Below are 12801 nucleotides of genomic sequence, written 5' to 3'. Positions count from 1 at the left end.
GCAAAAAAACGGTTTCCGGCATTTTACTCCTTAAGTCAAGGCCTTTTCAATGACATAATCTTTTTATCAGATTTTACAAAAAATTATAGCACGTTTTGGTGACGTGATCAATTACGACGTCATAATCTGACATTTTGTCGCAACTTCCAAATTAAAATAAACTGGAGAAAAAAGAAAGCTCATCTGCCAAACTTGGTTCAGAAATATATAAACCAAGCAAATATAGCCTTCATGAAACATTAGGGGGGTGGTTTGGTGAGGTGATACTTGTTATGATGTGCGATCTCTTCAGGCTTGAGGGACGTATATCTCTGAAAAGAGATAATAAATTGACAATACATGGAGGTTCACAAGCATGGCGCAGTTACTGATTCAAGTCGTTCCCGCAGTATAAACTAGCCAGGGAATGTACAAATTCAATACTTATCGAAAGCACACATGGCCTGTTTTGCTTGTTTAGAAAACAGATTGATGCGTAAATCAAAATGAGCCTTCGGGGAGCACTTGAACGATCAATGAGATACATTTTTAAAGGTATCAAATCAATCAATATCAATTATCATATCCTGAGTACCAAACGTGTGATCAGCCCATACTCCGATCCATTTGCTTGCTATCATGCATGCTCTTACAATAGGACAACTGCTTAAGTTGTGTATTTAACTGCGATGATCAGCATAAACGTAACTAATTATTTGTTAATCTCGCGGGCTTCATCTACTGATCGTAAGTTTGGTAGCAGAAGTGTATATCTACTTATTCATGATTCGTGAATAATCAGTTGCGGTTTTTTGATAATGTGGTATGATCTTCCGCTCGAAGAAGACAAAGGACAAGTCCAGGCGTGCTTTGCATTGAAAAAGTAGCTTACTAATGTGCAAATTTTGTCAGTCTTTCAAAACTATGCATGTGATATTGATCGTGATATTTCGTCTTCTGTGATGTCCAACTCACTTAAGGCTTCCCAACGAAACTACATTAACTTCTGCCAATTCTGATTTCTACCCTAATTATCTTAGGGTTTATTAACTTTGCGTTCGGGTCTACTTCCTTCTTATAGTCTTCACTCTTTTAAGTATTTTGCTTACAAAGCTTGGAACTCTCTAGCTGAGGACATTGGAAACTGAACCTACTTTAACTGGTTTTAAACGCCTCGTGAACATTCTCCTTTCAGGTGAGATTGCTATTAACTACCGACACTGGTTAGATTTCTTTATTTTGTAGTAAACATAGTACTCGTCTTTTTATATTTACAATGTTATTTGTCTCGAAGATATTAGCTTATTTATTTATTTATTTAGTTATTTACTCAAATTCAATTGCACAGATGATCAAAACAAAAACAAAGAATTAAGTATATTTAAAAGTATAAAAATGTGATATCTGAGCAATTAGGCCAGTTTACACAGAATTCTAGATTCCTTATTTTAAATAAACTGCCTGAGACAAGATAAGCTTCTTGGATACTAGATAAATTCGAGACAAAATAAAGTCATGTATGTATGTATGATTGACACAAATGTTCATAGTGGAAACAGTTAACGTTGTGCAATCAATCGCTGTGAGATATCATCCCGCTCCTCGCATCAGCCCGTGCGCATTTGGCTGCCGCTATAACTTTGCACGGACTGAACTTCGATATTGGACGCTCTGAGTTGCTCTGTGACCCTTATTTTCTTTAGATATATCACTTTCCCACCCAATTTCTCTTTTTTCTCCCCTATTGTCATTGAATTCCGGTCTTATTTTAGACTCCAGTGATTCGTTTTTGACAGTTTTAACCAAGAAACCCATTTATTATATGGCTAGCTCCGTGAGCGGGCAAAATGAACCGAATCCTGTGTTGTGATTGGTCCCCCTAGCCGCCGAGCGAGCAAGGTGGCGTTATCTTACCCGCCCGGGTCTTCCCCCCCAAAAAATAGCGCTGTTTTTCCATATCATAAATCCTTTATTGACCAAGCTTGCTCGGTCAAGTTGACATCCATGTCCAATACTCCCAAACTGAGTCCACTTGTCTGAGGTATTTGACGATTCGACTCAATCCGCACGACGTCGATCCGTACCACCGGAAGTCAAGACCTGAATGAAATAAGAACCTGCCTCGTTCTTAAAACATGAAAACAAACTTAAGTCGATTCGTCTGAAGTACTTGACGACCGGCTTGACTCGATTTGCACGGAGTCGATCCGCACCACGTGACACCAAGACCCAAGAGAAAATAATAATACGAGCCTGCCTCGTTCTTGAAACGTGACAGCAAACTTAGTCGGTTTGTCTGAGGTACCTGACGACTCGACTCGATTTGCACGGAACCGATCCACACCACCAGAAATCAACACCCGTGAGATCTGATTATTGGTACGATTGGTCAGTTAGTTAGCTAGTTAGTTAGTCAGTCAGTCAATCATTCAGCCAGTCAGTCCGTTAGTCCGTCAGATAGCCAGTCAGTCATTGGGTCAGCCATTCAGTCAGTCAGTCAGCCAGCCAGTCAGTCAGTCAGTCAGTCAGTGGTCAGGCAGTCAGCCAGTCCTCCGTCAGTCTGTCAGTCAGTCAGCCGTCAGTCAGTCCGTCAGTCAGTCAATCAGAGATTTATTTAGTCCGTTGATTGGTCAATCAGTAATGATTTTGTCGGTTAGTCATTACTGGAGAAATACAATGGCAAGTTCAAATGAGAGTTAGTCATTGGAGGCCAATTGCACTTTTTTATCTGGATAAACGAGGTTTTTATACTGAAATATGGGCAATTGGCAAGCCACTTTTTTTTTTTTCGTTTCGGTTTTAATGATTGGCGTAAATTTGGAGTATGTCACTTTGATTTAACGAATTATTTCCATTCGTCGAGGAAGTCAGTGAGAATCCACTCATTTTTGTTAAGAAAAATATCCGATAGTAATTTAATTTCATTATATGTTTTCGCCAGAATTACATCCAACGAACGTGGAGAGGTGGTTATCACGTGGCTTAATTAACCATCATTGTATATGAGGCGTTAAACCATGCTCTACAAATATGGTAATCGAGCGCGTTAGTTTTCTATATTTTGGACGCGTTTCTAATAAAGCAATTATTCCACTCGCGCTTGTTGGATATGAGATGTTTATAGCTAACTGGGCGCTACGCGCCTCGTTGACTATCTACCATCTCATGTCCAAAGCGCACTCGTGGAATAATTGTTGACTAAACAAAATCTGTATTGCAAGCTATGAAAGTTGGAAAATTTACTCTCTCATGAAATACAGTCAAATTAACTTCTACTTCAATCACTGCAATCAAATCAAGAACATTCAAAAACGAATTTAGCTTTATTTGACTTTTGTAGATGAGTGGGCCGAGGTATTGTAATGATACTTCACCAGCATACAGACTGTAGTGGAGGAATACAATGGCAAGTTCAAATAAGATTCAAAGTCAGTTTATGAGAATTGCACCTTCTAAGTCGCTTATTTTTCTTCGCGATAATCCCAAACTAAGCTTGCTTTATTCAAACTCCTTTCCTTTCCAAGAAAATAAAGTTCTTTTTCTAATATTTCACATGAATAACACGAATACTTTAAACTAGGGTACTTTTAAGTAGATAATGCGGTCAAAATTTTGTAGGGTTCCGTGCAGAGGTCATTGATGCCAAGTCCTGCAGTTCTTGTGAAGTTGCTTGCAGTTGATCTATATCATATATTTTCTGTTAGATTGTCTGTCAAGCTGGTCTTTTTTCCTGTCTTCTTTATTCGCCAAAGCTGTATAGTCAGTCTTTGTCTTGCACCGCTCTTCCGCCAGCTGACAAAATTGCCTCAAAGATTCTTCTGTAATTCTCTGGCAGAGAAAAAAAGAAGGACAGTATAGAGAAGGCTAGTGATTACACATTCACCGCGTTCGCGTTCAACCGTTATATGATAATTCCCAACTACTTATAGCGTTATTTTCTTCAGTTAAACGGTATGAAACTAATTTGAATTTTTTCTCTTAAATAAACGCTCATTTATGTTCAATTCATAATTACTCCTCAAGATTTGTACTTTTCTCAATATTTTCATAGAGCACAAGATCTGGTTTGTGATAGTCGCCCTACCAATTGCTCCAGAGCTTACGCGTATACATATTTCTTGCTTTCGATTGCGATGTTGTCCATAATTTTACACAGAAGTTGTTTGACAAACAGAATCAATTATTTTCAAGAGAAGGAATCAAGTACATTAACTAATATGGTATGAAAATCATTATCCAAGAAAATCATGTAAGCGCGCCATTGAAAGAATTAATAGGATTAAGTCATAATCCCAAGTAACGTGAATATAACATTTTTTTTCTGGTAGCTTTTTGAAAATCAATAAAATAAATGCAAAGTAAACCCCATTAATTTTTTTCCGCGTTTCCGCCAGGTAGGATTGCTTAGTTTTCGTATCTGATAAGATTACAAAAAACTTTTAGAGAATTGTTTATCCTCGCCATCCAGCGAAAAGCACATTGCATGGGCGTATTTTGTTAAGCAAAATGTCTCCAGTTAATTCGATAGAGAGTATCAAAAAATGAATGATTTAAAGTCGATTATAATAGCATAAACGAGAATATTTTTGGTAATCATATACTTCGGCGCCTTTCAAGGCATTTTTTTAGGCTCAAAATAAATAATTTAATTTACCATGTCCAACCGACCGCCATTCCCCGATGTACATTTTGTTTAAAAGCCCTAACATATCACTGATTCCTAATAAATACATATGTATTTTATACATTTCACATGTAGAAATTAGTAAATAAAATCAACAATGATAAAGTACAAGGTACACAAACAGTGACCAGAATATTAGGGATCTTAAGTGGTGACGACAGCAAAGACGACGCCTCGTAAAAAAACGAATTTCTATTTTTGCCTTCGAACTTCGCAATTTTCTAGATCTGTTCAGCATGTCTCTCGGTCTTGAAACTTACTCAAGGTAAGTGTGTAACGACAGTGTTCAGTTTCAAAAGGATATGCAAACAAATTAGCCCTCGTCGCTCCTGACTTTCAGGAGACGTTATTTATAACGCACGTGAATGGCCATTGTTCTGTTTGGTGACGTTTTCGTTGCCGTTGCCTTCGTGGTTTGCTTAAGCTCCCTAGTTTGATATCAAAATGAGATTTTTCACTATAAGTTAAGCTAATGTATCTACCTTTTGCCCCAAGTCACGTTTACCGTGACCCCAGGATCCCAGAAAGGCCATCGCTGACGTTGAAAGCAGGAGAAGGAAAATCAAGGCTAGACATTTTGTGCCCATGTTTTAAAATAACCGTCGGTACCAAGATTCCTTTCCCAACTCGCCGAAAGTGCTCGGGTATGCGATGTTTGAAAAACCCACTCCCTCTTAAACCTCTTGCTAGTTCGCCGCGGGCTTTAGACTCAAAACGGGGGGCTGTGTGATAAGAAATATTTAATTTAATTATATTGATTGAACTGGCAGCTTGAATCCAGCCCTCCGCCCACTTGCTTTGCTATCTAGCCTCATTAATATTTTCAGTCAAGCATAAGCAAGCAAATTGATCAAGCGTACCTTAAGTTTTTCATTCACTGAATTCCGCTGAGGTTTTGTAATTTGCAGCTCTTTCGCTAAACTTTACAGACTAAACTATCTGCATGCGATTTACTCACCAGTTGATTCTCAAGGGTTCGCACCGACTGTGTGGCAAAGTTTTATGAGCAACGATTGAAAGTTTCGCTCGTTTGATAGGGAATGATTTCAAGGAATATTTGTGCGCTCTAGTCCATGTTTGATCCCTTATATTAACTCTCGCAGAACTTTCTGTTTATTAAATTGTTCCTTTTCTTGGTTATTTATTTGTTTAGCTCGTTGGGTTTTAGGAGAGGGGGTTGTTTACATCTTACGAATGGCGAAGTCGAATAGTTTTTTACTCGTTTTCTTTGTTTTTGTGAAGAAATGAAAATTAAAAAGTTCTTGTACTCCCTTGTGCAGAAAACACTTTTAAAATGAGGTACGTAAAATTAGGGCTGGTTTAAAAATTAACGAAATCAGAATTCCTTAAAACTTTTCATTTTAAAACTAGCTAATTTACTTTGATTTTCATTTCATTCTGCTTGGTTATTGCATATAAGCATCTTGATACTCCCTATCTATTGACAAAAACTCTATCTACTGAAAAATTAGAACTCATTGTTTCAGAATTATGTGTGAATTTTGGGGGAGAGACCACAACTGAAGAAACCGTCTAACGATCCCATTTCGTTAGTACAATTAGCAACATTTTTCGCACAAAATTATACGTATTAATTTAATCAATAGGACTGAAAACCCCGTTAATTAAAATCAGCTGATTGATTCAAGGGTTACTTTCACAGCACCGTGCCTGAACGTAATCCTACAAATCTCTGGAGTATCAAGAGATTTTAATTTATAAAACCCAACCTTGATACCAATTAAGCTCCCAAAACGGTCTGATGCTTTTTTTGCATATAAAGTTAGCGGGAAAAAAACGGCAATTAGGTTGATTCCATAAATACAGTAGTTGAGTTAGTAAATAATAAAGGAAGAACAGTTTTTTTTTTTTTTTTGCTTTTTTTTAAGTGAGTGGGATACGGCTTCCTCTGGCGTGGAGGAAGCTTTTATAATCATGAAGTACGTTTCTCCTGAACTTCTCGCCTGATGTTTCGCGTTGTGTTTTTTGATTTTGTTTTGTTCTATTTATTCCTTGTCTTTTTTCGTTTTTTGTTTGTTTGTTTGTTTGTTTTGTCTTTGCTTCCTTTTGTTTCGTTTCGCTTTATTTTGATTTGCTTTTTGATTGAGCCGGGATTGGTGTTTTTGAAGCTGATAACAATTAATTGTTATAGAAGGCCTGGCGAAACTGGGATAAGATGAGAGAGCGAATTGCGACCCTCTCAATCCCAAATACAATAACCGATTCCGAAACAAAAAGCTCCGACAGGGATTGTCAGTTAGTTACCAAGTCCTGTTACCCACCATAACATTCGGTCAATTTCGTTCAATTTGAAATCGGAAACAACCCTTTACAACAGTCTACAAGACAAGCTCGAGACTGTCATTTGGTTCTGCTTAATGATTATGTAACATTTAAGGCTACTTTCTGACAAATTGATAGTACGCACATTTAGACATACTCGTAAGGAGGTGCTGAGAGACAGAAATTCGACTTGTTTTGTTCGTCTCAAAATATGCATCCGCCATATGGATACGAAAATGTTTTCAGTCACCGTCATCGTCAATGAAAGACCAGAATTTGGGGGTAAAGGAGGGGGAATATTGCAAATTACTAAATCAGTAAAATAGATAAAGTAGTTTTGTTCTAAACAGGACTTTCGAAAATGATCTTAAAACACGACGTTTCAGGCAGTTTTACAGCTCTTCTCTGGGCACAGTGGTTCAATATGGCAGACTACGGTGTCTGACTGGAAGGGCAGTAAAACTGCCCGAAACATTACGTTTTAAGAACATTTTCACCTCAGAAAAACAAGATTTACTTTATTTATTTTAAATGTAAGCGTGAGAGGTTCTGAAAGTTTCAGAAAACCTACTAAATTAGCATAGTGTTGGTTTTCTTTTTCCTTTATTTTATTTTATTTTTTTTTTATATTTCTTTTTTCCAACAAAGAAATAATAACGCCCTCAGGAGCCGCAGATTAAATCTTCCGTTTACATAAGATAAGGACGGCAGCAATGACTTACTCGGCAGGTTTCAGTAAGATTTTCGGTCGGCGTGTTCCGGAGAACCCAGTGAGGGTGCATAATATTTTGCCGCCGTCAAATTTTATCACGAGAAAAATGGCGGCTTTCATGCCATGCTAGGAGGTTATGAAACCCACTCGTACGGCGGTCAATATTGCTCTTGCATAAGAGAACTTCAAAACTCTTGTGCTATAGTCAACATGCGTTTTGTTTTGAACTTGTCACTAAAAAGTCAACAAGAGGCCATGACACGAAAATCTTATCGAATGAGTTGGTCGACCACGGCAAAAAAAGCAAAATACACAGTGACTTTCTATCATTCTATATGGACCTCGCGGCTGCGCATCATAACCTCGAGCATATCCGCATATCCGCATATCCGGTCCGGCCCTCCACCGCGGTCCATAAGTAAATTATATATCTTCATCAACTTTATCGGATATCTTTCCGCCAAGACATCACAACTCTTTTGTATAGCCGCTCTTCATTCGCACGTACGTCTCACAGGTTTACCTTGAAGAAATATCTTCGCTGTGTGAAAATGCACACATCACATCGATATCGCGTAGTCAACTATTTGTTTGCCTCCACACAATGTATCGTTCAAAAATTTAGCGATCTTTTGCGCGACTTAAGGTGACCGAAAATAAAATTCACTGCATTAAAACCATCGGAACTAATATGACCATTTCGTGTTAACATATAAAACAATTGGCGGCGATTTTATTTAATAACAATATACAACTTACAACTTTACATGCTTTGAGCCGCGTATGTGTACGTCATTTAAAATTAGATTTTCTTTTTTGACCGCTGTTTTTTTGTGGGGGAAGGGTGGTGAAGCTGTGATCTGGGCTGGTGAAACATCGACTTAAATTCTTCATTCGACTTAGTATTTACAGTATCGGAAGAACAAGCAATAGCAAGGTTCTCAAAGAGTAACTCGAAGAAATCTTCCAAGCCTGTGAAATTCTTCGATTAGAGTTTTCAACATCTACGGCCAGCTCTCAAATTTAAGATGTTATACTTAATTTAAATCTTTTCTTTTCAGTTTGGTTTGGAAATCGGTAGAAATACTGAAAGAAACTAATGCATAGTATAAAGAATCAAAGAATCGAATGCCGAATTAGCTCTAATTTTTTTTACAATAAAGGCTGGCTTTGAATTTTACAACCAAAATAAGTGGCAAAGAACAACAAAGCAACGCGACGTCAAGTGTGTAAACATTCTTGCAGACAACTCATAAAAAAAAACTTTACTTTTCGAATTTTATACGATTTACAGAGCCCCGCATTCCACTCGAGGCTGTAACCGCCATAACACAACTTTGCTGCTCCACTTAAATTGTATGTTTTCATATAGAGCTTTCTCTCGTTTTGCAACCTTTCCCCATGAGTATGAAAGGATTACACTTACTAAAGCGAAAGTTAAAAAGAACAGATTCAGTAATGTTCCGTTCTCTTTCTTTTTTAGGAAATATAGATTTTTCCAAACTTCCTTTCGCTACGCTTGGGGGAATTCACCATGAGTGGCCGAGATTTGGACGTTCCTTAAACAAGAAAAAAACGGTGACTTAAATTGTCAAAGCATCTACAACTGGCTGTAACAGTGTTGTCACAATGTATAGTAAACCGTACCGAACACTTTTACGAAGTCGAGTAATCGATCAGTCTGCAGCAAGGTTTTCGTCCATAATTAAGTATTTGTTGGTAACAAAGTACGCCTCACGCAAATGTAAAATGCAAAGAAAATAAAGTTGTTAAAGTTGAATTGTATCCAGTGTCTGTATGTAGAAAGTACCTTTACAACGTAAATGGTTTCTTTTCGGTGGCTTAAAGAACATAAAAATTTTCCAAAATTGAAATTTTCACTCGTCAAATTAATTTACTTGTTGTCCCGTTTTTATTTTCCTTTGGGCAAGATATCTAACCTTGCAGGTAAATAAGAGGGGTATTTTCACAGAATTTTAGAAGTCATTATCAACAGCTTGTTAGTTTACGCAGAACCAGGAAACAACTTTCGCTAGCGGCTGTTTTATCGATTAAAACACAACTTACAAATGAACGTCGTGCATGTAACACGTTACAGAGTTTTGAGCATTCAAAAAATCGCTGCCCTGGCCTGTATTTTGCCAAAACGTAAAAGCTGTAAGCACATCAAAGCTATAGAACATCAAGGAAGATTTTGGTTTACGCCGTACGAACACTCGATTTAGCGCGGATTTCGAGTATAGTAAACCAAAACCAAAGTAATCACTCTGGCCAATAACAAAGCGCACATTCAATCCGTTGAACCAATCAAAGCTACTGGCAAATACATGTAGCTAACAGAAAGCGCGGGAAAACGCGTGTGAGCAAGCCATGATTGGTTTTGGTTTTGCTTCTGATTGGATGACAAAGTGGCAAGGGTTTTTCAAGCCAATCGAAAAATAGCACACAAAAAAATAATAATTTGAAGAAGTATATTTATTACTGGGTTTACTTTACAAATCTATTCATTTGTTTGTTCATTTATCATCAAGGCAAATTATGAAAACGATTTGCATCAACAATTTAATTTAAGTATGCATTGTTGAAAGACATGTTAAATTAATCTTGCGTTAAAAATAAAACATGAGATATTTGTTCCTGGTGTATAGAAATGTTTAAGGTCAGTCTATCTTTTTATCATTTTTCCTCGACATTGAGGTCCATGTCGTCGGCTTCGCCGTAAAAACCGTTTGCTTCAGGACTGCAGATCATCTCAGCTCGTGCACAATACTCCCTCTTCTTTAACCCAATCTGAAATGTTGAAAGAGGGCACAGAGATAATTTCTTTTAACAGAAACCTTGCCCCAATGTGTAACTCAATTGAAACCGCACCAATGAACAATCTCTCCGTATAGTGGAGATCTCCCCACAACGGCCAGAACGTTTTCTCCCGGTCAAATGACGAACTGCTTGTCGTGACTGTTTCACGCGTAGAGAATCATGCAGAGAGTTTAAGAAAAGCACGACGGCAACGGGAACGGGAACGTCGCTAAACAAAAGTTTTAATGAGCTGAGAACATTGACAGTGTAAGTGCGTTATAATTCTTGGGACATTTCTTTGCCGTCCTGAAATGACCAAATTCTGCATTGTCTGGAGCACGTGAACCACGACGGCTGATTTTTTAAATTTTTATTTGCAATTTATTGCTGTGTCCCAGATTCAGTTTCGTGATAGTTTTCACAAAGTAAATGATTTAAGAGTACCGCGAGATTCGCAGGCAAAATATAATGTAAAAACATTTTTAATCGATGTTCTCCTCGGCGTGGTTTCTAACCAAACTCCCTTTTATGAATTAGATACTGCGAAAATGACAGCAGAAAATCTTAGGCACGTAAACTCGTTCACATATTGTTTTATAAAAAATGCAAATAGGATTATAGACAAAAAATTAGTTATGAACTTAATACTTTTTTAAACTTAAAATTGGTCCAGTGTGCTAAGTTATAACAGGCAAAAGCCAGAAGATGGCTAACAACGAGACACAACTCAATTCTGATTCCCAAAACAAAACCAACTATGAGGTGACTGCTACAATCGCTACCCTCCTGGGTGGGAAGGTAGTCCGGTGCAACTAGACTCCCCTCCCCTTCCCTCCCCGCCCCGACAGCATTTACGGTGCCACTTTTCCCCAAGAGTTCGGTGACTTCAGGGGAGTAAATTGTCTTGCCCAAAAACCCCGATCACCCCAGACCAAAAATTATACCACTTTGATTCCCTTCAGATTAGAGATAGGAATGTTTTTCATTCACACTCAGAGCACGATCATGTAATACGTTATTTCTTAAGCGAACGGAAACTATGGCAACGTCCACACTAAGGCCAGTGAAATTTGAAAACGGAGCTTTTTTTTTTCACGGTACTACCGTCCACGGGAGGCCCGGTGGCCTCATGGCTAGGGCGCTCGTCTCCGGATCGAGCGGTCCGGGTTCAAGCCCTGGCCGGGGACATTGTGTTGTGTACTTTGCTTGGGCAAGACACTTTACTCTCACAGTGCCTCTCTCTACCCAGGTGTATAAATGGGTACCGGTGAACTTAATGCTGGGGGTAACCCTGCGATGGGGGAGTAGAAATACTCCTAGTCGCTTCATACTACGGAAACTGGGTTAAACTCCGGCCTGGTGGGCCACTTGGTTCGTATACCTACTTACTACCGTCTACATTAATCTGTCACGAAAACGGAAAAATGTGAAAACGCTGGCTTTTCGTTTTAACGTGTGAGCAGAAAGCATTTTGAAAACGGAGCTTTTCGAAAACGATGGCCGCGTCACGATAATCATGTGATTTCCCTGAGCGAGTCTTCCTCAAACACAAATCCATACTGACCGGTGATTGTAGGGTTTTTAAATTCCTCCGGCGTAGTGTGGACGGAAAACATTTGATGCATTCTCAGAAAGAAAGCTCCGTTTTTTATTCGGCGTGTGGAAGGGGCCTAACCCAAATGCGACCTCCATAAACAAACCTGAGAATTTCGTTTCCCCCAGCGCCGTTGCCGTTGCTGCGCTTGTGCCGACGCCGCCGCGTCAACCACTGAGGCAACAAGCAACGCCACAAAAACGAAACAAATCAGTTTTCGGTCCATTTTCTTTGATTCTGTGGGGATCTGAAAAACAAAGCGTGTAAGCATTAACATCACAATCTATCATATGGGAATCTTTATAACTGACTTGTGACTTACAACTTTTTTTGTGCGAAGGAGAACAAAGGTGCACTTGTGCCTGCCAACACCGCTCGTTCCTGAAACCTTGTGTCTCAGGCCGTTAGAATTTCCTTATTTATATTTGGTCTACAAAGAAAAGAGGAATAATCATAGGTCAATCAGTCACCCTCAAAAGCGTTTAGAAAGTGCCAAGTAAAATATCCCCGCCAATTATCATTATGTTCATTCGTACGTGTACTAATTGTTATTGAACGACGAGGAAAGCAAATAAAGAACAAAGCCAAATAAACTGTCAACATTTACTCCACGCTGAACTTGGAGGTCAAACAGATTTATTAGTCAACGCCGATTTTCAAAGAAGCGCGGACAAAACTTGAAACTAAAATACGATAAAACTGCGTATATGACTCGGTAACATTTAGAATGCTTAATTCCACAATTTTTGG

General features: G+C 38.5%; 2 long non-coding RNA genes across 2 annotated transcripts; both read right to left on the bottom strand.

Moving 5' to 3' along the window:
• Positions 1-3274: 3274 nt before the first annotated feature.
• LOC149110311 (uncharacterized) lies at positions 3275-5597 on the bottom strand. Its single transcript, XR_016207887.1, has 2 exons — positions 5146-5597; positions 3275-3807 (listed from the first exon to the last, which is right to left on the bottom strand). It is a non-coding gene; the product is annotated as an uncharacterized LOC149110311 (long non-coding RNA).
• Positions 5598-10115: 4518 nt separating this feature from the next.
• LOC110061128 (uncharacterized) lies at positions 10116-12469 on the bottom strand. The gene is made up of 3 exons (XR_002297930.2): positions 12374-12469; positions 12158-12298; positions 10116-10448 (listed from the first exon to the last, which is right to left on the bottom strand). It is a non-coding gene; the product is annotated as an uncharacterized LOC110061128 (long non-coding RNA).
• Between the last annotated feature and the right edge of the window lie 332 nt (positions 12470-12801).

The sequence above is a fragment of the Orbicella faveolata genome, unplaced genomic scaffold (genome assembly GCF_042242905.1).
Source record: "Orbicella faveolata isolate gen_17 unplaced genomic scaffold, um_ofav_v1 contig_24, whole genome shotgun sequence".
Lineage (NCBI taxonomy): Eukaryota > Metazoa > Cnidaria > Anthozoa > Scleractinia > Merulinidae > Orbicella > Orbicella faveolata.
The sequence above is the reverse complement of the archived record's forward strand: the minus strand, read 5'-3'. Positions and strand labels throughout refer to the sequence as shown.